At 40.8% G+C, this 26,590-nt stretch overlaps 2 long non-coding RNA genes across 2 annotated transcripts; one reads left to right on the top strand and one right to left on the bottom strand.

Annotated features, from left to right (window-relative positions):
- Nucleotides 1-11,053: 11,053 nt before the first annotated feature.
- Nucleotides 11,054-13,799, bottom strand: LOC125967034 (uncharacterized). The gene is made up of 3 exons (XR_007480650.2): nucleotides 13,403-13,799; nucleotides 12,651-12,727; nucleotides 11,054-12,419 (listed from the first exon to the last, which is right to left on the bottom strand). It is a non-coding gene; the product is annotated as an uncharacterized lncRNA (long non-coding RNA).
- Nucleotides 13,800-22,460: 8,661 nt separating this feature from the next.
- Nucleotides 22,461-26,191, top strand: LOC125967192 (uncharacterized). Its single transcript, XR_007480680.1, has 3 exons — nucleotides 22,461-23,712; nucleotides 25,035-25,106; nucleotides 25,199-26,191. It is a non-coding gene; the product is annotated as an uncharacterized lncRNA (long non-coding RNA).
- Nucleotides 26,192-26,590: the final 399 nt, after the last annotated feature.

Genomic DNA, 26,590 nt, shown 5'->3' with positions numbered 1-26,590 from the left:
ATTTCTGGGAACAAATGCCCGTGGATTGCAGACACTTTTTGTGTGCGTGTATACGTGTGTGTGTGTGTATGTGTGGATCCATCCATGTGTCTGTTTCAATTATTTCCTCACTATCCTGGCAGACTACTGTTGCATTGTAGGCACAACCAGCCCCACATCAAAGTGAACCAGGCCCACAAGGACATATTTAAAAATCAATGAAGTCTTGGATGTAGCTAAAAAATTTATATCATTCGCTGGTGTGTGTGTGTTTGTGTGTATTTCTCTCGCTCTCTCTCTCTCTCTCTCTCTCTCTCTCTCTCCCTCACATACATGCATGAGTTACTTGTCACCCACAGAAAATATGTTCACACTATGCTACTAAATGTTAAATTTACTGCCAAAAATAAGCACGACCCTAAAGGCTATCCGACCCAATAGGGCCAACAGGTCAAAAGTCAAATAATTTGTCATGGGCTGGTTCATTTAAATTAACCTCTTTTGTTTTTTTTTTAATCATTTTGTTTTGATTGACAATATTATCTCAAAGCTTTTGCTTTCTGGCCTTCTGTCTTGCTAAACGTATACATCCGTTTAATTCATGTACATCACACCCATGAGGAAGTGTTTATTTATGGTAATAGGTTATCCTCCACTGCACTTTTATAACCAGCAAGAGAGACTCGTTTCATGAGTGATTTTCAGTCTGGCAAAGCGAAACAAGAAGCGAAAATCTAATTGTTTACAGCAACGGGACCATTGTTTCGACCGACCTTTAAGTTGGATAGCTTGCGAGCGTGTGTCAAACCTATACTGAGTATTATGAAGAGAATTCCACAAGATCAAGAAAAATGTAAGAGCGATGCAATGCTCTATTAGATTTGATTAGACTTGGATCAAAGCCTTTTTAATGTTGAGATATATTCACCGAGGTCTGCGTAGAGGGGAACAGAGAGAATCAGACGGGTAATGTGTTTTACACGGATTCAAAGTTGTCATATTCCGAGAATGGGTTAGCACTCACATCAGACCATTTCATCCATTGATTTGACAATTATAAGTGATAATGAAATTGTGGTAAAGACGTTGAAATGTGGATATCTAAAGATATGGCATAATGAATTTGCAGCATTCATCAGGGTATCAACAAAATGTTATTACGAGAAGGAAAAGAAAGACACAATGTCACTAAATGCAAATTCTGACATTGGAATACTATCAGGCCATATTAATTTTGTGACTTTATAAATAACAGTGGCAGTCATGAAAATTTTAAAATGTCACACACTGCATGAGGTCTGAGGCTTTCATCATTTTCTCACATCTTTGAATGGCAAGGAGATGATTTTATCTTTGTAGGTGTTAAATTTGATGCAGTTGTGAATTAGAATTGTTTCCCTACTGAGAGCTACTCTAGTTTGGAAAATGAGTTTTGAAATTGAAAAGGCAACAAAATGATACTGTTTGCTCAGATGATACCTTTCACCAACTTGCTGGCAATTGGTGAAACTGCTGTATATATTTTTACATTATTATATTATATTATTATATTAATACCCAAGGTAACTTGTGTTTATACTTGTTTCCTGTATGCTTAGGTAAAGTTTTATGATGCAACTTTTTGAAAAATGTTTGACATTGTGTTTGACTTTCTAGGTTTTGCTGTGGTTTATTTACTTTTAATTTCCTTCAGCAGTCTCCCCACAACCCTGCAGTTTTTTTTTTTTTAATCACCACCCAGGATCGCGTCAAATAACATTTTGGATACAACTTTGCTTGCGGGCATTCTGGCTTTACTGTACCTGCAGAAGCGAAATGAACCTTATTGCTATTCGTGCTTTCTGCTGCCAAATGGCCTTTAATTATTCAGCTGAATAAATTACCTATAAAGCAGAGAGTGGAGTCACGGCATGCCAGGAGGGAGCCAGCCTGTCAGCTTCAAAGGGTTAGAACCTGCCCAGATTCTGTGGGCTTCATTCCACTTAACACCAGTCACTAGGCATATACGTATGTCTTGGCTTTCATAATCCGGTCTTAAATGTCAGGAGGTTGCAAGCTCCCCAAGCGTGGGCCCAACTATTGAATAGATCTCACTTTTAATTCAGCCTTTGTGGCTTTAGTGGCTTTCACTTGGAATTAAGGGAATAGAGGTTGAGGGAGAGGTCAACATCTCAAGCAATCAAAGATGAATTTCGTTTATCCTAATGCGCCGCCAATGAGCAAACACTCTTGGCGCCTTTGAATTAATGACTCTCTACCAATGGATCATTTTCATTGTGGAAACCCTTCGTGATTCTCTTTGGACTGCACACTACTTTACAATCATTTTACATGTCCAGAAGGTTCTAAAGAGTTCCGCCTTGTAAACTCACTGACCCCGTGTGTTTTTGCCAAGAGGCTTTTGAGGGCAACACGCTTAACCCTCAGCTTCTCTGGTGGCTTAAGACGAGTCAAAGAGAAAGAGCCGTATATTGAGTGGCTGTGGTGTTTATCTCCCAGTTGTGCAAGCACTTAAATGGTCCAATGAATTTGAAGGCTACAGAAAAAAAAGTTGATAAGATTGTGCACGTATATTTTAGCTCAGCAATGAGGTGGGAAGTATTCCTTGAAATAAAAAACAAGTTGTTATTTCTGAGCGACTTTCTGGAGTCTCGCCAACAGATGTCCGTATTTTTTTCATTGTTGGATTTCCTGATAGTCGTATTTCTCTGAAATAGACAAAATATCAAAATAACTTTCTAGTCTTATTTTCAATTTTTTTCTTCAGCTATCATTCAGTTGTATAAAAGATATTGCCTTTTTTAACAGAGTGAGTGAATTTTTAGGTATGCTCAATGTTATTCTTGAGGACAAAATTATCTCTCGCTCGCTCTCCAGCTTGGATTTGAACTTTGTGTGTGCGCGCGTGTTTGAAAGAAAGCTGAATGTGCTAATGTGGTATAAACGTCAACACACACTCCTGCTGCTGCTGTCACATTTCCTCTGAGTCACTGCGCTGTCAGTGCCACTGACAAGTATATTACGGAGCTTAGAGCTATTAGCTGCGAGGGTAGTTAGAATCAAGGCAATTTCAAAGAACTCAAGATATTAAAGTGGACATATAAAGAACATGACTTTGGTGCAATTTTCTTACTGTTGTAAAACTTTCTCGTTTTCTTGGAACACAAAAATTCTTTGAAAAGTCAAAAAAAATCACTGTGAGAGATTACATAAACAATGAAGTGGTGAAGTACTAAACTAAAAAAAAAGTTTTTTGTCATATCTGAATCCTGTGATGCAATTTTCTTACTGTTATAAAACTTTCTCATTTGTTTTGGGAGACAAAAAATGCATAGAAAAGTCAAATACTGGTAGAGATTGAATAAACAGTGAAGTGGTGAAGTACTAAATTAATTCAATTTGATTAAAAAAAAAATCATTTTATCTGAATTTTCTGATGCAATTTTCTTACTGTTGTAAAACTCTTTTTTTGGGGAGAATACATAGAAAAATCAAATACTGGTAGAGATTAAATAAACAGTGAAGTGATGTAGTACTAAATTAATTTAATCTGACAAAAAAATATATTTTTATCATGTCTGAATTCTTTTCTTAGTACAGTCTTAACTTTCAGAATTATTAGCATGCTTCCTCCCCATCTTTCTCTTTACTGTCATCTTTCTTGTGAAGCCATTCAGCACGGTGGGCTTGATTATAATGTTTATTACCAGCCAACAGCGGCAGACAAGCCAGCCATGCGCGCCTTCAGGCCACTGTTTGGTAATAGGATTTAGATGAATTTCACATGCTGACGTGTCACCGCCGTCTAGCCTCGCCGCTCAAGCGGCAGTCCCTCATTACACACCGTGTCACCGTCAGCCCGCATCGCCAACAGGCGCGCCACTTTTTTTGACATCGGGACAGCCCGTTTATTCTCAGGTGAAATGATGGGGAGGAATGAGGGATGGTATGAAAGGGAAAGGCTTGAAAACAATAATAGTACACACAAAAAATGTTCCTATTCCAAGTTTGGAGAATGTTGAGGGGGGTTGGATTTTTTGTGCAAGTAAATTTGAGGGAATAACTGCAGTGAAACTCTACAGAGGTGCCATTTTAATCTCGGCCTCCGCTTTACGGCCGCACTTGTGCGCTCAGGTTGATGATAAGCGCCACCATTATGTTCTTCAAATATACTCGCATAATGAACCCGGCTAATTTATGAGTCAATAAATCGAGTCATCGTTTGGGATGAAATGTTTCGACAGCTCGGTGAAAGACATTTTAAAATAGGATTCGAAAAGAGATTCTTGTTTTACTGGAATCATTGCTATTCATTTTGCTGATGTGTGACATTTACTCACTCAATTTCTTTGGAAATGACAGGAAGTACAGCAAATCTATTTTCATAGAATGTGAATTAGGATTATCGATTTGGTGTGTTTCATTGAGGGGTGGGCATTTGAGTTATGTTTCAAGAATGACGTTACCTGGTCTCCTTTTAAAATAAAATGAATAATACTTACAAGCTTTTGATTTTGAAACTAGTTATCCATCACTTTGTTTTTTTTTTCCTAATAATATGAGGTTAACATATGGTTTCACAGCCATGACGGCACCCTAACTGATGTGGCCTATGACAAAAATGAAAGAAAAATGTAAACAAAGACAACAACAATAACAAAAACGATATGTCAGCGTGTTGGTTACGCTGTGTCTTTTATGAATAAGCTTCCAGATGATGACAATAAAGCAGCAAATAACTTGCACTCAAGCTTCATTAGCTCCTCAGCAACAATAACAAAAATGCTCCATGCATTAGAGCAAATGGAATCAAACAAAACCAAACGGCTAATATTATCCCAGCCTCTTTATTCCACTCCACATGTAATCAGAAAATATGGCGAGCAAAGAGCACTTGGAGAGTAAAGCCGGGACATGTCGGGGAGGGTGAAATAAAATCCTTTTTGCAATCATAGAAACTGGTTATCTTCACCAAGCAATTATTTGATTAGACCAAGGAAGGGTTTAAATCATTTAGGCCACTTCATAATAATGCAAGGACATGCGAATCCCAGAAACCTGGCAAACAGAACGGGGCTAAGCCTCAGTATTAAGACATGTAATCCTCTCTTCCCTCGAACAGCCAATACAGAGAAATATTACTGTACTACTCATAGTTATGCAGTAGTTCACTTTTAAAAAACCAAGTCATTCATGTACTCAGGCCTTGTATCCATATTGTCATATTAGTGTAGAACAAACCAAACATTCAAAGGCCCTTATTAAAACATACAACAAACAAAAGACAAATTAAAGTGCTGATAAGTCGAGCGTGGAAAAAGCCAATGCACCCATCCTCCGTCTGACAAGTGACGCCTCACCACACTTGAAATTAGATCACTTTCAAAATATGCTTAATTTCCCCTTGGCCTGTGTATGGCCGTTTGTGTATGGAAATCACTTCAAAATGGGATCCTGACCTTTAAACTTAGTCAGCTTCTTGGGATAGCTGAAAATGCGCGGTTTAATCAGCTTATTCACATAACACAATTCAAAATACAATGTTTGGACTAGTGGGGTTATTTTAATATTCATTAAAATGATATCAATTACATATTTGTCTTGTAGGACTTGTGCAAATGTATTTGCATAATAAGAGGGGATGAGGCTGCGGCACAGTGCGTAAAATGGATTTGACCAAGGGGTTAATTGAAGCTTTAGACCCAATTAAAGTGCTCAGTGTGTTAATAAGGTGAAATTTGAGCAACGATATAAATTTCCGTCTCAGACATTAACTCGTGAGATTTGTTACAAGTACCGCGTCACTCGCAATCAAAATCATAGTAAATGTTCAAACTATTGAACAAAGACACCAAAAGTGTGGGAGGAAACAAAAAAACTTTTTGATTTACTAGCAATGTTGGCATGTCAGCATCACAAAAGCCTTTTAAATAGCTTTGCCATTAATGCTCGGTGACAACTCGGCCACCCACGAAGGCTTCCTGTGATGCAGCCAAATATTGTGTTGCAGCAACTGATGGACGATAATGAAATGGGTAATTATGCAACTGCACATTTCACACTGATGCTAAGCTTGTCAACAGACAGAATCTATAATCAGTCACCAGCTCTGTGGTTCCCGCGGGACCGTGCTGCTTTAATGAAATAAGAGGGAAAAAAAACAGCAAAATAATAGAAACCGGCTTTCTGCAGATATTTAATATATGTTCTCAGTTGTTGTTTTTTTGTGGTGAAGCACACCGACAAGAAACATGTCCTGTGAGAGCAGCGCATCATAATAGCAAAACAGAGAAAGCTATTTTCAGAAAATGTTGTTAGCGCTGCTTAAGCTTTCATGACATGCAAAGAGGGGGAGATGATAAAATGGCAACGATTGAACGCGCCGACGATTTTCAACCAAGCTCTGACATCAGCGTTACCTGGGGGACAGACAGCCAGGAGCTAATTAATCATCCTCCGATAACAATATGCAGCACACGCCGCGAGATAATTAAAGGTAACGTTGGACATCAGAGCGTGATATGTCGCTCGAGAGCTGCCGCAACCCGTTAAACGGTGAGGTTAATTCAGGAATCGCACACCCAAGTCCAGTTGAATTAGGGTCACATTGATCCTCATTGATCCTTTTTTGCCAACTTTCACATAGTCAACTACCATAGGGCCATCTTGTTCCGCCAAAGACATTGCTGATTAGCATCGTTGACAAAAAAAAAAACTTTTTGGTCAACAACCTTTGATCAATATCCTGAACTCCCAGTTGTTCCTGATGCTGCGTGTCATCAATATGTGAATGAGGTGACGGTGTTAAAGGACTTTGAATATCTTTGAGGTAGAAATACGAAAGGCCATTTCCCATCAGAAAATTGACCTCTTGTGACAATCAAAAGACGAAAATAAAACAAAGACAAGCAGTGAGCGTTCAATGAAGTGAAAATGGTCAATGAACAAAAGAAAAGTCCAATCAGCAACCGTCAGTTTTCTTCCCACAGACGCTCGTTGGCAACCCAACCCCAGACTCAGTCACCCAATCACAAATCAAAGACACTCAGGATCTCAAAGACAATTACGTAAAGTCTTGCAACAATCCACGTAACGCAAGTGCAGGTGTGCTGCAATACATATTGCAAAGTATTTCCAGGAGGAAATGCTTTGAAAAACTTTAGACACATAAGACGAGACACAAAGTTTTTCAAATTTTGATGTCTCTGAGGACATCAAGTGTCAACTGAATGTGCTTGGATGAGCGAGTGTCTGAATCTGACTGGGTGAACTAATTTGTGGGCGGAGCCTGTGCAACAAAGACTGCTGGGAAGTGAGTGACTTTTCTGATAGCATAAGTGGATAACAATGTTGAGCATTGCTTTGAGTGTTTTGGTTTTTCTCCACTGGGCAATGCATGTTTGACCCATTTTCCTGTATTGCTTCCAGTCCTGCAAACTTAACGTTGACTTAAGAAACATCAAGGAAATTACGTACCAAAACTTCTCTTCACACGGGAATTGAACTTTCTCTGTCCTCCATCTACTGTATCTGTGCCACTAGATTGGACATGTGACCTGGCCCCAGTTGTCTCGACTGATGTGTAATTCTGGGCAGTGAGCTCTACCGTTCTCTCGTCTTAGACACAGCAGGGACCCGGCTCTTTAGTTGCCAGTGTTGGCCGCAGTGGGATGGTATTGTCCAGATGTTGTTCTCTTGCTCTCGTAAACCAAGAGGGCCTCCCTGCCAGAAGGAACTCACTGCTCTAATTTTCCCGACACTATCTGTGCTACTTTGTGTGTGGGGGCTGTAACAGATTTCCAAAACGTTTGCCTCATAATTACTGAATACTGTTGGGTGAAATGATCTCCGATTGTGAGTGAGTTGTCTCTTATTCTCATTCTTATTCAGCACACTGCCACGTCATCTTGATTTGCAAAGGCTGTTTATTGTCTCAAGCAGCAATTTCCCTCTGCACTCTTATTGCTTTACCTTGCTTTCTCCTGCTTTGATTGTCCAAATTCCCCAAGGTGGTTTAAGCAAGGAAGTGGCGGTCAAAGGCTTTAATCCGGGATGGCACTGCCGTCATTATTCATCAGACGGGCGACTGTGTCCCTTCCAATTTCCTCTCCGAGTCCATCTAACGGACTTTGAACTCTCCTTTTGCTGCCGTCTCCTTCATGAATATTCAACACGCCCGGCCGGGGTTCTACACACAATCTGTCTCCCGCCATCATTCCTACACCTGAACGCATTGATGTTGACATTCTTCTCGGTCTCAATCTGCTCTCCTTCGCCTTTTTGCTACTTGTTGAATGGCTTGTCACTTCCTAACTCCTTCAACCTCTTGCTTCTTTTAGTCACTCAAACTGTCTTTGCTATCTTTACTGATAGAAGTTTGAGACTCGCGGAATACTCACCTGATGGTTCTTTTTATATGTTGGCACACACATTTTTCTGGCTGTCATCAGTGTCATGTGTTTAGATGCTAATAATGCTACACACACATCCCTATCACGGTTTCCCATCTTTTGCATTTCTGTCCTGCTCAATCCTCGATAGATATCTGGCACTCCATTCTGAAGCTCTCCCCCTTTTGATGCCGCGACAAACACGGCAGCTGAGACAGCGGCCTCCAACGGCTTTGATGCAATTAGCCAACAAAGTGTGAAGCAGAAAACCCTTTGTAGCTGTTTTGTGCGGTCCACAAAAACAACGTCTACACAAGAGGATGGGGATGAGTAGACAGTGGCTGGGGTTGAGTCCCCCCAAGGGGCAATGGCGCCGATTCGCTCTTAAACTGTGAAAAAGATGGACGAGTGATGAGGGAGTCTCTAATGGGACCGATGGAGCTCTGTGTTCTGTGATTAGCAAAGGGCATGAATATACAAAGGAATTTGGAAGAGCGCTTTCATGAATACACAAGATAAGGTCAACGCAGTGACAAACACACTGATATAATGTAAAGGCTGCCACGGGAATGCTTGGAATGGAGCCGAATGAGTCATTTTCAGAACTGGCAGAGACATTTTGAGCTAATAGATGCAAAACACATCAGCATTCTTGATGTTTGTTTGTTACTAGGCACGTTGTTGCAGACGAAGTTCAATTATGAGTTTCCCAAAAAAGACCATCAGGTTGGCGTAAAGCCACGGAATGAAGTAAGCGTGGTTATGCCCACTAATCGTAATAAATGTAATCATCTGCAATCAGAAGCTGCTATTTATTGACATTTATTATATATCCCTGTTCAATATGATGCTATAATTACTTAATCGAACAATTGCTAGTAAATAGTCAACTCAAGTTTGCATCAATTCCCACCAAATTCGCATAATTCAAAATGCACCATCCTCACCAAAGAGTTGCGTTTGAAAAATGAACTGACTTCGACGACAGTGTCAACAATTCCTTTTAAAGGTCAGGGCTTTTCTGTTGTGTCTGTCAATTGCTTCCACATTAAATCCCAAAAATAATTTCCCAGTGGGCTGAATTAAATGTCGGCATTGTCAAGACAAATCTAAAAAGCTCTCACCAAACTATTTGAAACTAGATCAACAGTTAACTATCTGCAACTAACCATCAGGTAAGAAATTAAAGTTATCAACTTTTTGGTTTCTGCAGTTATGACGACCCTGTTGTTGTTCCAGATAAGTTTGAACTAGCACCACCGGGACACCTTCGTCACCGTTAATTTGACAGCAAAATGAGATTAAATAAAACTCGTAAAAAACATAACCAAGGCGGAAAGGAGAGATGGGAGGATGAGCGGTAGAGATGCGGCAAAGCGAGTGGAAAAACAGCAGGAGAAGACTGTTTGGCAAGCTAATTCCCAGATATCGACACTGCTTTGATTACTAACTGGAGGGAAGCTTTTAATGAGGGCTGTTGTTTAATCAAAACACAACAAACCTGCTGCTCCCCTTCAAACTGTGACATTAATGGCTTGGACATTCAGATATTAAGGTAATTTACTACCTTTAGTCCTGCAGATTAAAACCTGCTCTCTGGGAATTTACCAAGACTACGTAGCAGTAATTTATTTCTTTTTTTCTTTTCAATAGTGCTGCTTTGCCTGAGTGGAGGGATACCTGGAGAAGAGATGACATGGGTGAAAAAAATGACGCCAGTAGGGACAAACAGTTTAAAGCTTGTGCGAAAGCAAAATCGCATAACGTTACGGTTTGCCTTGGTGGTCTCCAGTGCTCTCATTAGGAGGCAGCCAGAGCTTTTTAGAGTAACCCCCCCCACCCCACCCCTCTCGGCCGCCACACAGTCAAATCCCAAGAGATGGAGAGAAGCTAATTGGAGGTCTGTCCTGCTGCCCGACACAAGCGCATCATTTCTGGTCAGTGGAACTCATCTTGCTGTGTGCATGAGGGAGCAAGCAAACGCTAATGATTAAAAAAAGGATGTTACACAAAACTTAACAATAGGGTTGGACATGATTCTTATAATGATTATTCGATGATTCTTCTAATTGTTGATTATCATCTTGTCATCTTGTTCCTCTTCTTGGGTGGGTTTTCTCCATGCTAGGTTAAACCGTTGCCACTACCCCAAAGTCACATGGGCTAGCCTATGGCTCACATTTGAGGATGAACGCTGCACAAAATGCAGAGATAGACTCATGATTAAGTGGATAATATATAACGTTTATAAATTGAATGGTATTCATTCATATCTTAAAATGATTCAGTATGAAACGTACTCGTGTTGCAGTGCTAGGAGGCCAATGTCCGCGGGATAGAAATTATTCCTTCAAAACATGCGATGTCAGTCTACGCCGAAATCAGGAGACTTGTGTACCACGACACAATCACTGACCTATGATTATAATTGAGTAAAATCAAAAATACAATGGCTATATTTGTGATGTAAGGTGGCCTCGTCAAGTGATTAACATGTCTGCATCACAGCTCAGAGTTCCTGATTTGAATCTTGGCTTAGGCTTGTTTGTGTACTTGTTAGGTTTATTCAAGGCTTTAAATTGTCAGCAGCTTTGAATAAAATATGATTCCTGACTTTGTCTAATGGTCATCTGGGATACGTTATAGAAAACAGTTGGATGATGTATGAATTAACAATACAAGAGTTATTATTAGTTTATATGCTTTATTGATAATCCAAAGTTAGCTGTTGTATTGGAGTAAAGTTCTTCAATATTTTTCAATTGCACTGAGCTAACTTAGGGAGAAATCTGCTTAATTTTACCTTGCAAAATTACATTCAATCTAGAGGCTCTCCCGTTGAGGATATTCGATGAGATCTCAATAGCCTATTGCCTCCTCTCCCAAAAACGATTTCATCTGGCCAAAGTGTGTTTGTGTGTCTCCAACAATTAGAGTGCCTTTGGTGTTTCCATTGATTTTGACACTAAGCTGCGCATTTACCAGAGAACATTTCTTACATCTTGTTCTCACTCCCAAATTGCCAATGAATCAAAAAAATGTCAGCGGGCTAGAAAACAGAGCTCGTTAGCAGAGCTTTCAGAGGAAGCTCCTCGCTCAAACATCTGACAGCCTCGCTTTGATCGATAGCTGTCGACTCACTGGAGGGTCGTCGAGTTCCCACTAAATAGACTGAAACACCAAGTGAACACGATGTTTAACTCAGCAGCCACCTGTTTGTAGGAAAAAGAGTGATTCGATTACTATATTTGTATTCTGCTTAGCGTATGACTCAGAGTTGCAGCAGGGTACTGACGCGACGGGAGCTGCAGACTTCCTCGAAGGCATCACTTAAAGACCGGGTCAAAGAGCAGGAAGAGCTAGATATGTCTTCATTAGTTATTTATTTCATTCCCAACATGACGTCACTCACTGCGGGACAGCATGACTGACATACAATTGTCTGCACATCCAGTTTTAAATAGCAAAGCCAAGGCCTCATATTTATTCGAATCAGGTTCATAATGAGGCAGCATAGTAATGAGCAGGCAGTTATGTAATTTCACTTAATTTGCCTGATAATTATTTTTTTCTTTGTTCAGCTTTTTATACCATTAACAAATATTTACAAGCAGAACAATTACATTATCTAACTAGATGGCAGAAGGAACATATTTTAAATTTGTGACTACATTTTCTCTAGTCATCAGCATCTTTCTTTGCTACCGCCTTATAGTGACTTCTGTATAAACACAAGAATTTTGCATTTAGCAAAGTAATGATCCGGTCACAGCAGGGCAGAAAATGATGAGAAAAAAAAAAAGCATCTCCAAATAGCCTCTGCAACGTGGTGTCTGTCAGCTCACCTGCACAGCTCTGCTTGTAGACCTTCTCTACTTGGGAACACCAAAGTGTGGGCAGAGCAAGAGGAAACTGAGAGGAAGAAGTGCTTCAGGTGCCTCTCATGTCCTGCTGGGCTGACCTCAGAGCAAGTCCCGTTGGGCTCCGGGCTCCAAATTAGTCATGGCTCGCTCTGAAGCCCTTCGCTTACATGCTCCTGAGGAAAGGAGACTGAGAAGAAGAGAGGGAGTGAACCATTAGTCAGTCTGTCTGTGTTTGTTTGCTCACAAAGATGGAAACAAGCAATCACATAGATTCTGTGATACATCTATCTTCTATATATACATAGACAAAAAGGAAGAAGAAAGCATTGCAAATGTTTGTGTGTGCCTGTGTGTGTGTGTGAGAACAGGAGCAAACTTCAAGGTCTATATTGAGTTGGCGGCAGCAGCGCCAGAGGACCTGAGCAGAATAGCCTTGGCATCGCTTCCTTGGCCAATTAATGTGAAGCTGTCTGGGTCCAGGGAAGCTATTAGACTCTGGAAGAGAAAAACACATTAAAAAGGAAGAGGAAGAAAGTTCAGCGCTATCCTCCTCCACCCCCCTACAGCGGTGACGCTATGTAAAGCCCCTTGTTTTTCTTGACTGAATAATAGTCAAGAATCCCCCTCACACCCTTCCCTCTCCCTCAACCCCACCTCTTATTTCAAAGCCTGTGGATATGGGCAGAGCATCTCGCCTTTATTAACCATCTCACTAGAGACAGGACAAGCAGGCAAAGCGCCTTTATTAAAGGATGCCGCCCGGGTGGAAGCGTGGAGATTCAAATTGAGGCAGACAAGAACACACTGAGCCCGTCGCTTTGCTTAGTTAGATGAGAGGCAGAATTTGTGTTGATGTTAATCAAACAAGCAACTGTTTTTCTTGTTTAATAAGCGCAACTTGAAGTGTCTGCACAAACTGACCGGGATAATTGAGTGTGTGCGTGTGTGCTCGCATCCATGTCCGTAGCCGTGCGCAAATGTGTGTGTGTGAAGATAATTCACGAGTAAATAACATGCCGACATGCACACAATTGCTTTGTACACACCACTTCTCTGAACTCAAGTCAAAGTGTAAATTAGAATGCAGCCAAGTTCATTTTGTGAAATATTACAATACATGTGGTGAGGGATTTAATACAAATTCTCATTTGTAAAAGAATAGCCACTTACATTTGATCGAACCCTAGGGGTTCGGTGAGTCGGTCTCAGGGGTTCGGCAGAGCCTCTACTACCGATCAGAATTGAGCAGGGGGACTAAATGCAGCTTGGACCAGGGTTAATTGAGGGAAAAGGTAGTTGGAAGGGAGGATGAGGGGAACAAGACCAACAGAACCGGCAAACTAACAACTCCCTAACAAAACAACGGGACTGACCGACCGACAGGGTTAGAAACGAAACTGACCGACAAAGACGTGAGACAAGAAGACATCAACGATCCGAACAGGAGTGACAGGAAAACAGGACTTAAATACAAGACAGGTAACGAGAGGTAGGTGACTGTGATTAGTGCATAATTGTGAGTAGACACAGGAAGGGAGGGGCGAGTCCACAGACGCACACAGAAACCATAACAATCAACACATAATAAAAGTCGTGACAGTTCTTTAAACAAGGTGATGTTCATCCATGGGTCATTTTGTGCACCAGTAAAAAATGTCTTGAAAAAAAAAATAAATAAATAAAATTCACTGAAGAGGGGCTCGGTGAATGCGCATATGAAACTGGTGGGGTTCGGTACCTCCAACAAGGTTAAGAACCACGGGGCTAAGGTTAGCTTGCTGTTGGTAGAATGCATTCGTGAATGTCATGGCGATGTTGAGTGGTTCATTAAAAATGCTAAGCAAATTAGCATGTGAGGTCTCATTGCCACACAAATGAATAAATTTATAAATAAATAAAAATTTAAATAAAACTTGTTTATTTATGCAATTCCTGCCATGCAAGCTCCCTGCGCAATCACCTCATGTATTTGAATTGAGCATTTATTAACTCTTTGATTCAATCCAAACTTCCACAACGCGATAAAGCAGAAATGCAATAAAAAAAGCATTTAGAAAGAACTAGCTGTGGCTAATGACTACTCTAATCTAGAGCTCTCATATCATTCCCATCTGTCTCCGCTTTGCTCGGCCCAGCTTCCCACAACTGCCTGACCGTGGCACTTTGCTCTGATCCCTTCTTTCCTTCACTAATTCTTTTTTTAAGGACTTGATTCTCTGCTAGGATGTGCAGTGCACTCCCCCCCCCCCTCCAATCTTATTTTTGAACACTTTCCACACACACGTCTTATCTGGTGACTACAGTGCATCTTGGGGTGATTGGCCACAGGGTTTAGAGATTATTTGGAGGATTTGAGCCTCAGGTGAATTATATTCCCACAATGTTGAGGTAAATGCCTGATATGTTATCAGTGGTCAATTTGTCTTTTTAATCTGCACCGATAGGGCAAATATTGTGACGAAAACAGTAAAATCAATAGCGTGAATGCAAAATTCTACAAGTCATTGACACTGCCCTCAAAGGAGCAAACGCTGAGAAACTAATGGAAGGGTAAAAGGCAAAGTCACAAAGTTGTGACGTCATGTTTATCCAACGCAAATTCAACAGACAGGTTGCATCTTTTGGTAAAGTTTCAATAATGCCTGTCATGAGGAGAAAAGCAATATGAAATGATGGATGAAATGTACTGCACAGGAAATGAAAGCAAGCCAAATTGAGCTTTTTATCAGCATGTTTATGATCGTGGGTGGGTCAGCATGAATGGACATCTCAATGTCATAAAAAAACATACATTTTAGGTTGTGTGTAATAAACAAGACATCTCGATTAATTCCTACTAAGCATCAATATAAATCTTACAAAGATACATATACTGACTGAACTCACAATGTTAATGGTCATAGAGATGACGGATAGAGATACAATTCCCTTCGAAAATAATTCTGTCAGCCAGGAATGTCATTTAGTTCCTGGTAGTAAAACAGCCACATGAGGGTGCATTGGTATCTGTGACAAGTATCGTGTGTTGTCGGTCGTACTCGATACTTTGAAGTAAGGCTGATATTGGTTTGATACTATTACAAAAAAGTCAAGCTCAAAATTATACAAGTTTAAGGTTTTCAAACTTCAGGCTGTGTAGATTGAAAGTGAGCAAGTCCTTCTCTGAGGTCATGCTCCTGTGCCACAAATCAATGTATTAATCATTGCAGGGTTGAAGATGCAGAATTTCGGGGCTTACTCTCAGGTCAAGAATGGGTGCGGCGTCACCTTGAATGACCAAGATTAAGCTGCAAAAGTTCTCGACAATTCTTTCAAAAGAGTTCCTATGGTATGGCCTCAACGAATGACCTCATTTTGAATGTGACTCGTTCAAAGTATCGCTATGACACATCACTGTGTTCATTTGACCGTGCCTTCCATTTAAGTGTGTTCAAGTTCTCGATGTCTGCACATAAAAAAGCAGGGAGGCTAGAAATCTCCAATGCTATATTTACTTTCCTCTTGCAAAGGGAGGTCCAGATGGCCCGATCTGAAAAAAAAATCTGGCAGCATCTGTAGCCAGCAGGCCAGATGGAGAATGGCACACATTTGATATGACTTCAGTCATGAGAAGAAGTAGAACAACAACACACGTCCAAGAGTGATGGACAAGTTCACAACCTATTTGTCACCTGGTTGCTTTTTTTTGCTTTGTAGCATATTGCAGGAGCACTTCGGCATGTCATGTAAATTAAGAAATTGGATCAGACACCCAATAAATACAGTTTATGAGAGCCAACACAAGGCATCAGCTACAGTGCCCGTACAAAAACGCACAATTTTGATTGAGCATGGTGGGAGATTCTATTTGTTTATTTATCCATCCATCCATTTTCTGAACCGCTTAGTCCCCACGGGGGTCGCGGGCGTGCTGGAGCCTATCCCAGCCGTCATCGGGCAGTAGGCGGGGGACACCCTGAACCGGTTGCCAGCCAATCGCAGGGCACACAGAGACAAACAACCATTCGCATTCGCACTCACACCTAGGGACAATTTGGAGTGATCAATCGGCCTACCAAGCATGTTTTTGGGATGTGGGAGGAAACCGGAGTGCCCGGAGAAAACCCACGCGGGCTCGGGGAGAACATGCAAACTCCGCACAGGGAGGGCCGGAGGTGGAATCGAACCCGCACCCTCCTAACTGTGAGGCGGACGTGCTACCCAGTGCGCCACCGAGCCGCCCTTGTTTATTTATTTACTTATTTATTTATTTGTTAGTTAGTTAGTTTGTTTGTTTATTTACTTTGTCATTTATTTTTAGGGCACTGTCAATGTGGCCCAGCAAGAGACTTGGATAATTTCTGTGTTGAAGCATGGTAGGCTACAATAGAAATGTCCTGGTGTGAAGGGACCTTAAAGCTATCCAATTTTGGGGGGCTTTTTGACTAACTGAATTGAAGTGGTGCTCTAAATACATGTTATATACCAGAAGTGCTCAACTTTTTTTTTTTGAACTGCATGGTTTGCAAGAGACGCCTCAAAAGGTGAAATATTCAGCCACCCACTGCATCGACACTCCAAAAAGTTGGGATAGTGTTAGTTACTGAGTTCAGGTCACAAGGCTTGTTGCAAACGCGATAGAGTGATGCTAGCTTGGATGTTGTAGCCAAGAGCTGTGCTTGTGCTCCCGAGTGGGAGGCTCGTTGAGGGTCTCACTCAGAATGTGTCAAACTTGGAGATGTACATTTTCACACCGGCGGCGAGCTCACTGACTCCCTCACTTGCCAGGATGAAGGAGCAGAGAATAAAGATGAACACCTCTCCAGGAAGTCTAAGCTCTGCATTATGGAACCGTTGTTGAATTCCTGTCCTTCCTCAAGCCTACCTTTGTCATCATGGTTCGTAACAGGCCATGTTTTGTTTGCTAAAGACATACAACACTGATGGAAATCTATTAACACCTACTCTTGGCAGATAGTGGGATCCCAGCAAGATCAATTCTGTTTGACTTCACCCCAACATAAAAAGGTCAGGGCTTTACACGACCACAGCAGCATCTGGCCCTGGTGCTAATTAATCCAAGCTGCCTTACAACCGGCCGTCAAGCACTTCATCAGCACCGGCCGGTAGCTGCCGTACGGGGTCAGCGCTCCTGAAGCAAGCAGGGTGTTGAAGCGTGAACACACCTCCTCGACGGTGTCTGTTCTACTTCTCCGGTGTGAAAGGTAAGAGCTCACTGGGAAGATACTTTGGATGTGGAGACACTAACCTTTATGAATTTAAATCCCTGGCTCATTTATTTATCATTATGTCGTCATTATAAATCATATATGATTTAATATTTATTTTATTCTTTATAGTTCAGCCGGTGATTTCATTATGAGCGTTTTTTTTTTTTTGCTTGTACAAGGAACTAATGGGGTCGATGAGTTTGCTTGTAGAAGGAACTAATGGGGCCAATGAGTTTGCTTGTAAAAGGAACTAATGGGGTCGATGAGTTTTGCACAGGGAAAAATAAAAATGGCGATTATGCTGGAATTATGCTGCACCTGGCAACCAGTGCAGGTTCACGTCTTGCCTAAAGTCAGCTGGCATAGGCTCCAATTACCGGTGACCCTTAATGAGGACAAGTGCTATAGAAAATGGATGATGGATGGATGGAGAAATTAAGGCAAATGACAAGATCCCAAGCAGAGTAGACGGAATAACACAAAAGTTTGGAGAAATAAATTGTCAGACTTTATGTAGATCATTTCCTGATTGTTTGAGCTGGCCAGCACAGGGATGATTTTAAAACAACAACAATAATAATGATAATAATAATAATAATATTTCCTAGGTATGCTATTGAGGCTGGAGGCTCCCTGGACATGCTTACATTTCTTAAGCATAACATTTTCCAAACCATCTTTTCAATTTAATTCCGATTTGAACTAAAGAGAGAGTTTGAAAAGCCCCAACTCCTCATGAGACTGCTTTATTCTGCCCTCTGAGTGGTAAATCCCGCCGTGACAAGATGCGTGCCTGCATGCTGACAAGGCATTAGCGAGCCTTGGCTACCTGGCCTTACTATGTGCAGCCATTATGCAGGGTTCCTGCCTCCTGCAGCATGCAGGTGGGATGTGGGACCTACTTATTACAACCCAGATGTGCCTGTAATCCATCACTGTCTCTCTTGCCCCCATTGTACTCTTGAGGATGTCTAGAGCACGGCCTCTAGGTGTGCGTGTGTGAGTGTGTGGGGCCATGGCCTGTTACCTCTGTCTTTCTTTGTCGCCCTTCAAATGTATGTTGTAGTGGTCAATCTTTATTCATGCATTGGTCTATGTGAAAAGTTCAACTTTTATTCCTAAAGGTGTAAACATCAACTTAAAGGATAATAGTTGACAAACATGATTTTGCAGGCCACATAAAAAGTGAATTTTCAGATCTTGAACCCCGGCCTTGAGTTCGACACTATAGCTTATGCAGTCGATCTTCTTGTCTGAGAGGCAAAAATGTGTTCCCGTTATTATTTTTAGATGCTACGATTTGCACTCTGGAGCAAATTTCTAATAAAAAAAAACCCTCAGATATACTGACTTCCCCTCACCATTATTGTGATCAACATCTGATTGGCACTTTGTATTTCCCACCACTGGCTTACCTTACCAGCCCATATAGGACTAATAGAGTCATTAAATCACTGCACATATTAATAATAATTGTTCATAATTAGCACATGTACTCCATCTTTTCTTGCTGCTATAAATCTAAATAGGTCATTTATGTTTGAGTAAATTACCACGTCCCCGTCAATACTTATATTTTTTCATATACTAGATGACGATGGCTGGCGCAAGGCTCATTACTTGTGCCGCTCATTATTTTCTCATTACGTGTCACTTCTCCTCCCCAGTCCAACAAAATGGATGATCTGTTTTGTTAAGTAAGAGCTACAACCGCAGGAAAATATTTGCTTCAGTCCAAGACAACCTTGTTAAACTTCACCCGTTGAGATAAATTTAGTTGCACTGGACACCTCTCAGGCTTTGACAGCGTCAATATTCTCAGGTTTCGCTGAACATGAGAGGTGCCTGCTTCCTCCTCCCCGCATCGATCGTGCTTCTAAAAGCTATAATCCTTGTCTTTAAACGCCTTTCCGTCAGCTCGAGTGTTACTAAAGAACAACAGGCAATTAGAGCGTCCAGTTAAGGCGGCTTTTATATGGCGCCGTTGTCCCCTCACTGCGGGCCTCTGGAGAGTGAGTAATGCGGTTTGGTGGATGTCGCGCCCACACAAGCCCCTCACCCTGACACTCGGGCTGATTTAAGAGCACCATTAGAAGTAATCTTTGCCCTCACGTTGTTCCAACTCGCCTTGCAATATGTGGCCACGTTCGCCATTTTGATTGAGTTCACCTGAATGCTGACCAGCATGACAACAAGGCGTCGAGATAATCGAAAAGAATTCCAAGCGACACAATACAATTAAGCTCTTAGTTGATTCTTGTCCTAACAAGTAGTTTGCGGGTTAGTCTCTGCATCCTCTCCGCCAATCGATACTTATATGTGCTAGTGGATTGCTTACCACCGCTGCTGCCCAAGCTAATGAGCTAGTGGTTAGGGACAAGCAGAAATCAATTTCAGGAGGTTCTCAGTTAAAGCCTTTGTTGGTTTTCTGGAGCGTCCAAGCTAACGTTTGCAAGGTCCGGTAGGAGATCTGAGGATGCGCGAATATTTCCTTGCCGGTTCACTCCTTTAATTGCCCGATCAATAGATTCTGTGTCAATTGCATCATGCCAAGAAAGCAGGAAGCAAAAAGAAGAAGCAAACCCAATCTGGCGTTGCATACTTCCTCCTGGGACTCATCTGTCACCCGATCAATACAAACGATGACAGCTCACAGACTCGGCGTCACCTTTCATTGGGCCACCACAGGAACCTTTCTGGACTATATAGAACCTGCCTTCTGCTAGCGGACCTGCCACAATTGCTCACTCCGGCTAATGGGCCGAGGTGTGAGACACGTCTTTGTTCACGGTGAAAGTGCTCGGAGGAGGCGATTGCGTCGCCAGTCGGGATGACAGTCGAACGGAAGTGATGCTGATCTCAAGGAGATAAAAATAGCAGACAAGATGAGGCAGGATTTTGGTTGTTGTCCGTTCATGCTGTTTTCATTCGACTCCTAAATGACGTGATGAACTGGACATAGCCCTTTCTATTTTGCCAATTGACCTTTGTCAATATATTGGTGACATTGTGTAATATAAACAAGACAAATACAACTGAACAAGTCACAGGAGTGTGTGTTGTATAAAACAATCAAACTGGAAGACTCAAAGTTCCCAATTTTACAAGTTTGTTCGGAATGTCCATTTTGAATATAATTCTGAAAAGTCTTACTGTGGTAGAAGTCGTCTAAATTATATGGAAATGGTATTTTTATTTATTTATATTGTAACAGCCTCGCAGAAGTGAGGTGCGAAGATTGTGACTATAATTACCGCCAAGTTAAATTTCACGTTTGTTTTTCTTACTCGAATGCCAGAGCACAGACAGGAAAGTGGCATCTTTGGGAAAGGTCAGCGTTCTGTATTTAATTTGATATAGAAAAGATGGCGAGACTGAACCAAGAAGAGAGGAAATGTGATGTGAATGCAAACTCCAATCACAGCATTCTGCGTTGTTTAAACTCCAATTTCAGCAGTTCATATTCAAAAGTATCTTACTCATCTGTTAGTTTTTATTTCATTTTGATTCATAGCTGTAAGCTTGTTTGAGTTGTGTGATGCAAAGCCTTGGGAGAGATCTTTGCTCTGATACAAGCCATTACGGAATCCCGTCACATACCAACTTGTATGAAACAGATTTTGCTTCACTACATCCAAGGACTAACATAATACACTTTCTGAATGTTGAAGATACTAATAAGATTAAAATGTGAAGCATAATCCCTGAGGTGCAATTGATTAAAATGCAGGCAGTAATATAGAAATACACTTTTCCTTTTAAATTTTTCCACCGGTGCCATAGGTGGACCTTAAAAGTGAATTAGTAGTGATAGGGAACATTGGTCGAATGGGAACCATTAAAGTCATCTGTCAGGCACCCTGGCAGGGATTAACACATTTCAGGAATATTAACATGCAGGTTGTTACTAAGAATTAAGGTCATTCAAATTCTTTCCAGCAGCCCAGTCCACAAATTTGACTTCCTTTTGCATGATACAAACCCCGTTGGGATGGCAGTGGAGCTGAGTCAGAGTATATTGCTGACCAATTAGTGGACCATCCCACCTTCATAAGCCATCCTGAGCTTCAATGTGAGCCTTTTAATGTGCAAGGCTCGACATTCTTGAGGTAGTTTCTCATAAATAAATTCCAGCAGCAAGCTGAAGCTCTCAGCAAAATCAAATATAACTTGTCGAATCATCTCACATGCACCAATACTGCGTCTTTCAGCTATCCTAAAAATAATATACTATATACTATACCCACTGTAGTTTCCAGACTATTGCTACTTTTTGCACAAGTTTTGAACCCTGCAGTTTATAGTCCAGTGCATCTTATCTATGGATTTTTCATGATTTATGATATAGTCAGAGAATTTGTTTGGGTAATACAGATAATAGAGATGAGTACACTTCATTTAGAACACCTGCGACTTATAGTCCGTTGCAGCTTATATATGTATGAACAAAACATTATTTTCTGCAAATTTTAGTTGGTGCGTCTTATATTCAGGTGCGGTTTATAGTGCGGAAATTACTGTACGTATGTATTTATATTTATATTCCCATTACCAAATCATAACTATAGCTATGTTTAAATGTATTTTTTTAATTCATACAAATATTTATACCTATGTATATGTACGGATAGGCTAACGATATAAAACGACAGCCTGTGTGAAAAGGAAAGACCAGAGCAGGTATGTAAAAGCCTTTAAGAGGGAGCGATGAGACCTGATCTAAGAAGGTGGGAGATGGATGATGGCCCCTGAAATAAATGATGGACCCGTGCGCTCACCTAATGCGAGTTGCAAATGGATTTGCCTTTGTCCCGAGGATACGCAAGCCATCCTTGAAGCCCCGTCAACGCTTAGGGTAGCTCATATGCGCGCACGTGGATGCAAACAAGCAGCAAGCTCATTTATGCCGCTGTTTATTACTATTATCGCAAACATGAGCTGCCTCTCGCTCCGTGACGGCGATCATCATCATCATCAACTGAGGCTCAGGTGTTTCTCTGGCTTTCACTTTGCAGGAAGCCTCGACACTATTTCTTGCGCCATGGTATCTCATTCTCACGGTAGCCTGCAATCTCATTTTCAACTTTATTAACTTGTCATAATGTGGGTCCGCACTCTACTGAGTCAATCGAGTTGTTTGCAGATTGACTGCTTTATAAGCTTGTTCAAAGGAATTGTTTTTCTTCAACATTTAATGATCCCAGCAAGTGTTTTTCCTGTGGTTTAATGACTCCCTGGCACATTTTTATCACTCAGCTTAAACATCATGGGTTTAATTTAGGTGTGTACCGCTTATCAGAATTCATCTACCGGATCATTTTGGGCGCCCATTATTTTAAAAGGCAATTACTGCCTGTGATAATTACCTTAATGGACAATTAAGACAGACTAACTTTATCATGGTATAATTGGCGAACGTTTGTGGCTAATCGGCAGGAGAGGCTGTTGCTTGAGGCGCTACAAAGCAGTTCAAAGGATGCAACCACTTTGAATTTGTGATTTATTCACACAGAATAAAAACGTGCAACAACTTCAATAGGTTATGCAATATCTCTGAATATTACAGAGACTAAGAGACATTTTTTTTTCTTCGATGAATCTCCATTCATTCCATAATTGAAGAGAATGAGCAACTTTAGCATATTTGTTGAACCAGCTGTTAACACTGACATCTATCTGGAGAATAGGATCAAATGACAACATCCCCTTCCTAGCTGACGATGTACTTTAAATAAGAAACAGTATTAGTTATATTGCAGAACATTATACAACTTGTATGTTGGAGCTATTCTTTTATCTGTTACCCAAGCATATGATTTATGCACAATTAAATAGAGTATGAATAAAATGTTTTCTTATTTTACAGAATTAATCACTTCCTCCGTGTGGGGCGGACTTGTGTGTTATGCCTCTTGTATGCCGTATTAAATATCGTTATGTAATGTTTATAGGGAGGTTTGTTTACACCGTGTAACTTTGTGTAATGTAGTTATGTGATGATAAACGACACTGCATGATGCTACGCTATGCTTACGCTGCTATGTGGGGTTTTGGTACTGTTACACAACATCAAATCCTGTGTGGAGTTTGCATGTTCCTCACACTCTCCATCCCTAAGTGCCGGCTCTCCCTTCTCATCCCCACTGCATTGCCTCCACAGCACCCACGGGAGCAGGTGGTAGAGGGATGACGCTTTGCTTTGATTGCTGCTTGGCTGCAGGCATTCCCGGGGCCGAGGAGCCGCGCCGCTTCAGTCGGCTGGATGTGCTGGTAAATAATCCCGGCTGGGGAGAGAACAGAGAAACTGTGGAGGGATGGAAAGGAGGAAGAAGGATGGAAAGGAGGAAGGGAGAGGGAACCTGTGCGCAAGATTTTGCTGATTGCAAGTCATACCTGTTTGATTTTGATTGGGTGTCGTAGGGAGAAGTGACACTGATGACTTGTGGTCGACGGGATTTTTTTTTTTTCCTGCCCCAAAAAGATTGAGCTCTGAGACAGATTTTGCAGGACAAGAAGTAATATTCAACCTCACAGATAAACTATACTAAAAGATATATTTTTAATTCTTTATAGAATTAAATTAATTTGTACCTTTGTGATGCCTTGATTTTAGTGAAGTTAGTATACAGCCATAAATTCAATACAGCAGCATAAAGATGCTAATTAAATAATCGCTAAAACAGAACATATTATATCTGTGATATATGGGGCCAGAACTGCTTCTGACACTGCTACAAAAGCTTAGTGTTGGACTGTATTTATTGTTTGATTTAATAACTTTTTTAAACACTCTATTTTTCACCCAAAAGAGACTTCTTGTGGTATTATTGGAGACTCTGAGAAACCCTTCAAGGTAGAAATTTCTTCACATCGAGATTGCAAATGAATTGCTAATTTGAGCACATACTGTAAAAGTGGCTTAAATTTTCCTCGTCACGTACCGCATAGAAAGTTTTGCTTGATTTGTTTAGCACACTTTTAACAGTGGATGCCCAACCTGACTAATTTGTATCCAGTTGGTGGAATTTAATCATATACTGTGCACCCCACAAAAATTTATCTCATTTTTCACTGCTCGATGACAGAAAGACAACACCACTATTAATGCAGTGTCACTGTACTGTCCTGGTTTACTGGACCTATTTCCAGAATAAACCCATAGTCTCCCCATGCTAGTCCCTTTTCCCCTCGTCTCCATAGAGATCGTTCTGCTATGTGCCGAGTGCAATTTACACTTGCTCCCACAAATAAGTTACAATTAAATATAAATCATACACACGAGGGTAAAGCTGATTAAGATTTCAAATGCGTTCAGCTTGCCCTTTTTAAATACTTTATGAGAATGGAAGCCGTAATTGGAGCTCTTCCAGCAGTGATCGATCTTTCTTTCTCTAGTTATAAAGAAAGCCGTAGTTCTCTAAATGACAACATTGCGTATCTTATTCTAGGTAGCATGCTTTTTTTAGACTCATCTTTATTAAATTAATGGAAGGACTGAATAGAGACGAGTATACATGTGTAAATATATTTCATTTGAAGTTTACAAAAGAAATGAAAAAATATCCGGACTACATGGCATTTTTTCTTTGCAGATTATCTGATGTATAGAAACCACACTGTGGTATATTTGATAAACCCCAACGTTGACCTGGATGGCAAAAAAAGTAAGTCTTCTATATCCACACCATGCTCCACATGGATATTTCTCCACCCCTCAGGAATTCAGCAGATTCCACTGTCGTCACCTCTATTATAGGACCCGCTGGCCCTGAGAAAAGCAAATGTGAGGCACAAGTGAGAAGTGTCATCAGATGAGCTGCTGCTGACTTCTCATCAGCTCACACAAACTTCAACTTTGCCTCTCGCAGCCGGAAAAGGTCATCGATGCCCCGAGGTTCCTTGAGCTCACGCTTTCACTCCCACATCTCTTCCCCCTTGCTACGATTTTTTGTTGTAAAAATGCTTCATGATCTCGCCACAGATGTGGTAAAGAAGCATCGCTGTCAGGTGGCATTTATCAAGCGTAATGTTTTTACGCGTACTGACGTCAAGTTAAAAAACAACTTAACACATCTCTCAAAAGACTGACATTTTATAATGTGCCACATTTAAACCAAATGTGCCATTTTGGAGAGCACAACAGAATTGCTTTAATGTCAGACTGGATAAAAAATAAGAATCATGAAAAATGGTAATGTGCATAAAGATAAAGATTTGCTAAGAAGGAGACATTGGTGGTTGAGTGAGTGTTAGGCATTCACAAAGTTTGTTAGGCATTCACAAAATCAGAAATAACATGAAGTTCAAAAGTACTGTGGATCCAACGCCCCAGATGAATTGTAAATAATTGATTAAAAAAAAAAAAACGAAATGAAAAGAACTGTCCCTCTGGGCTGCTAATGTCTGGCATGCAGTGCCACCGAACAGGATGTGCTGTCCGACTACAATCTCGGTCTCTGTATTGCATTGTAAAACCTTTACAAAGCACATTTAATACAGCCAATTCGAAGGCATTGATCGAAATTTCCATCTAAATTAGTAGACCTGCCATTATAAAGCCTAAAGCAGAGGAATTTATGATTCAGCGGTTAGCTTTTCAGTCTCTTTATGAGTCTACTAGTCTTTACCAGCCAGGTGCTAAGCCAGATTTTACTAGGCCTTCATCTTTTACCTCTTCATTTTGAAAAAGCGTACAGTAAATCTCCATCTGTAGCGTTGGTTATTAAAATATGCATACAGCGAGACAAAAAGTTTGAACACATTATATTATCAGAGTGTTATATTATCATTGTGTACATGGGGATTTCTATTTATAGTACTAAACAATTGTAAATAGTCCATCTTGGAAGTAAGTGCAGTATTTTTTAACAAACTGAGATAGAATGTAACATTTTATAGTCTTTGGCAGTGGATACGCGATGATATACAACAACGTACTCGGCGTGACCATTTAAAATTTCATTCACGTGTGACTGGTGTGTCAGACTCAGCATTCCAAGTCAGTGTTGATGAAATACGATCAGAGCAATATGAAATGGATTAATATGGATTGATATTCCCAACTCAGCTCATACATTGTGATTTACAGATGCAAATGACTTAATTAAGTGAACGCTTTTAAATGGAATTTGAAAAGATGAAAAGCTAA

The sequence above is a fragment of the Syngnathus scovelli genome, chromosome 4, assembly GCF_024217435.2.
Source record: "Syngnathus scovelli strain Florida chromosome 4, RoL_Ssco_1.2, whole genome shotgun sequence".
NCBI lineage: Eukaryota > Metazoa > Chordata > Actinopteri > Syngnathiformes > Syngnathidae > Syngnathus > Syngnathus scovelli.
The sequence above is the reverse complement of the archived record's forward strand: the minus strand, read 5'-3'. Positions and strand labels throughout refer to the sequence as shown.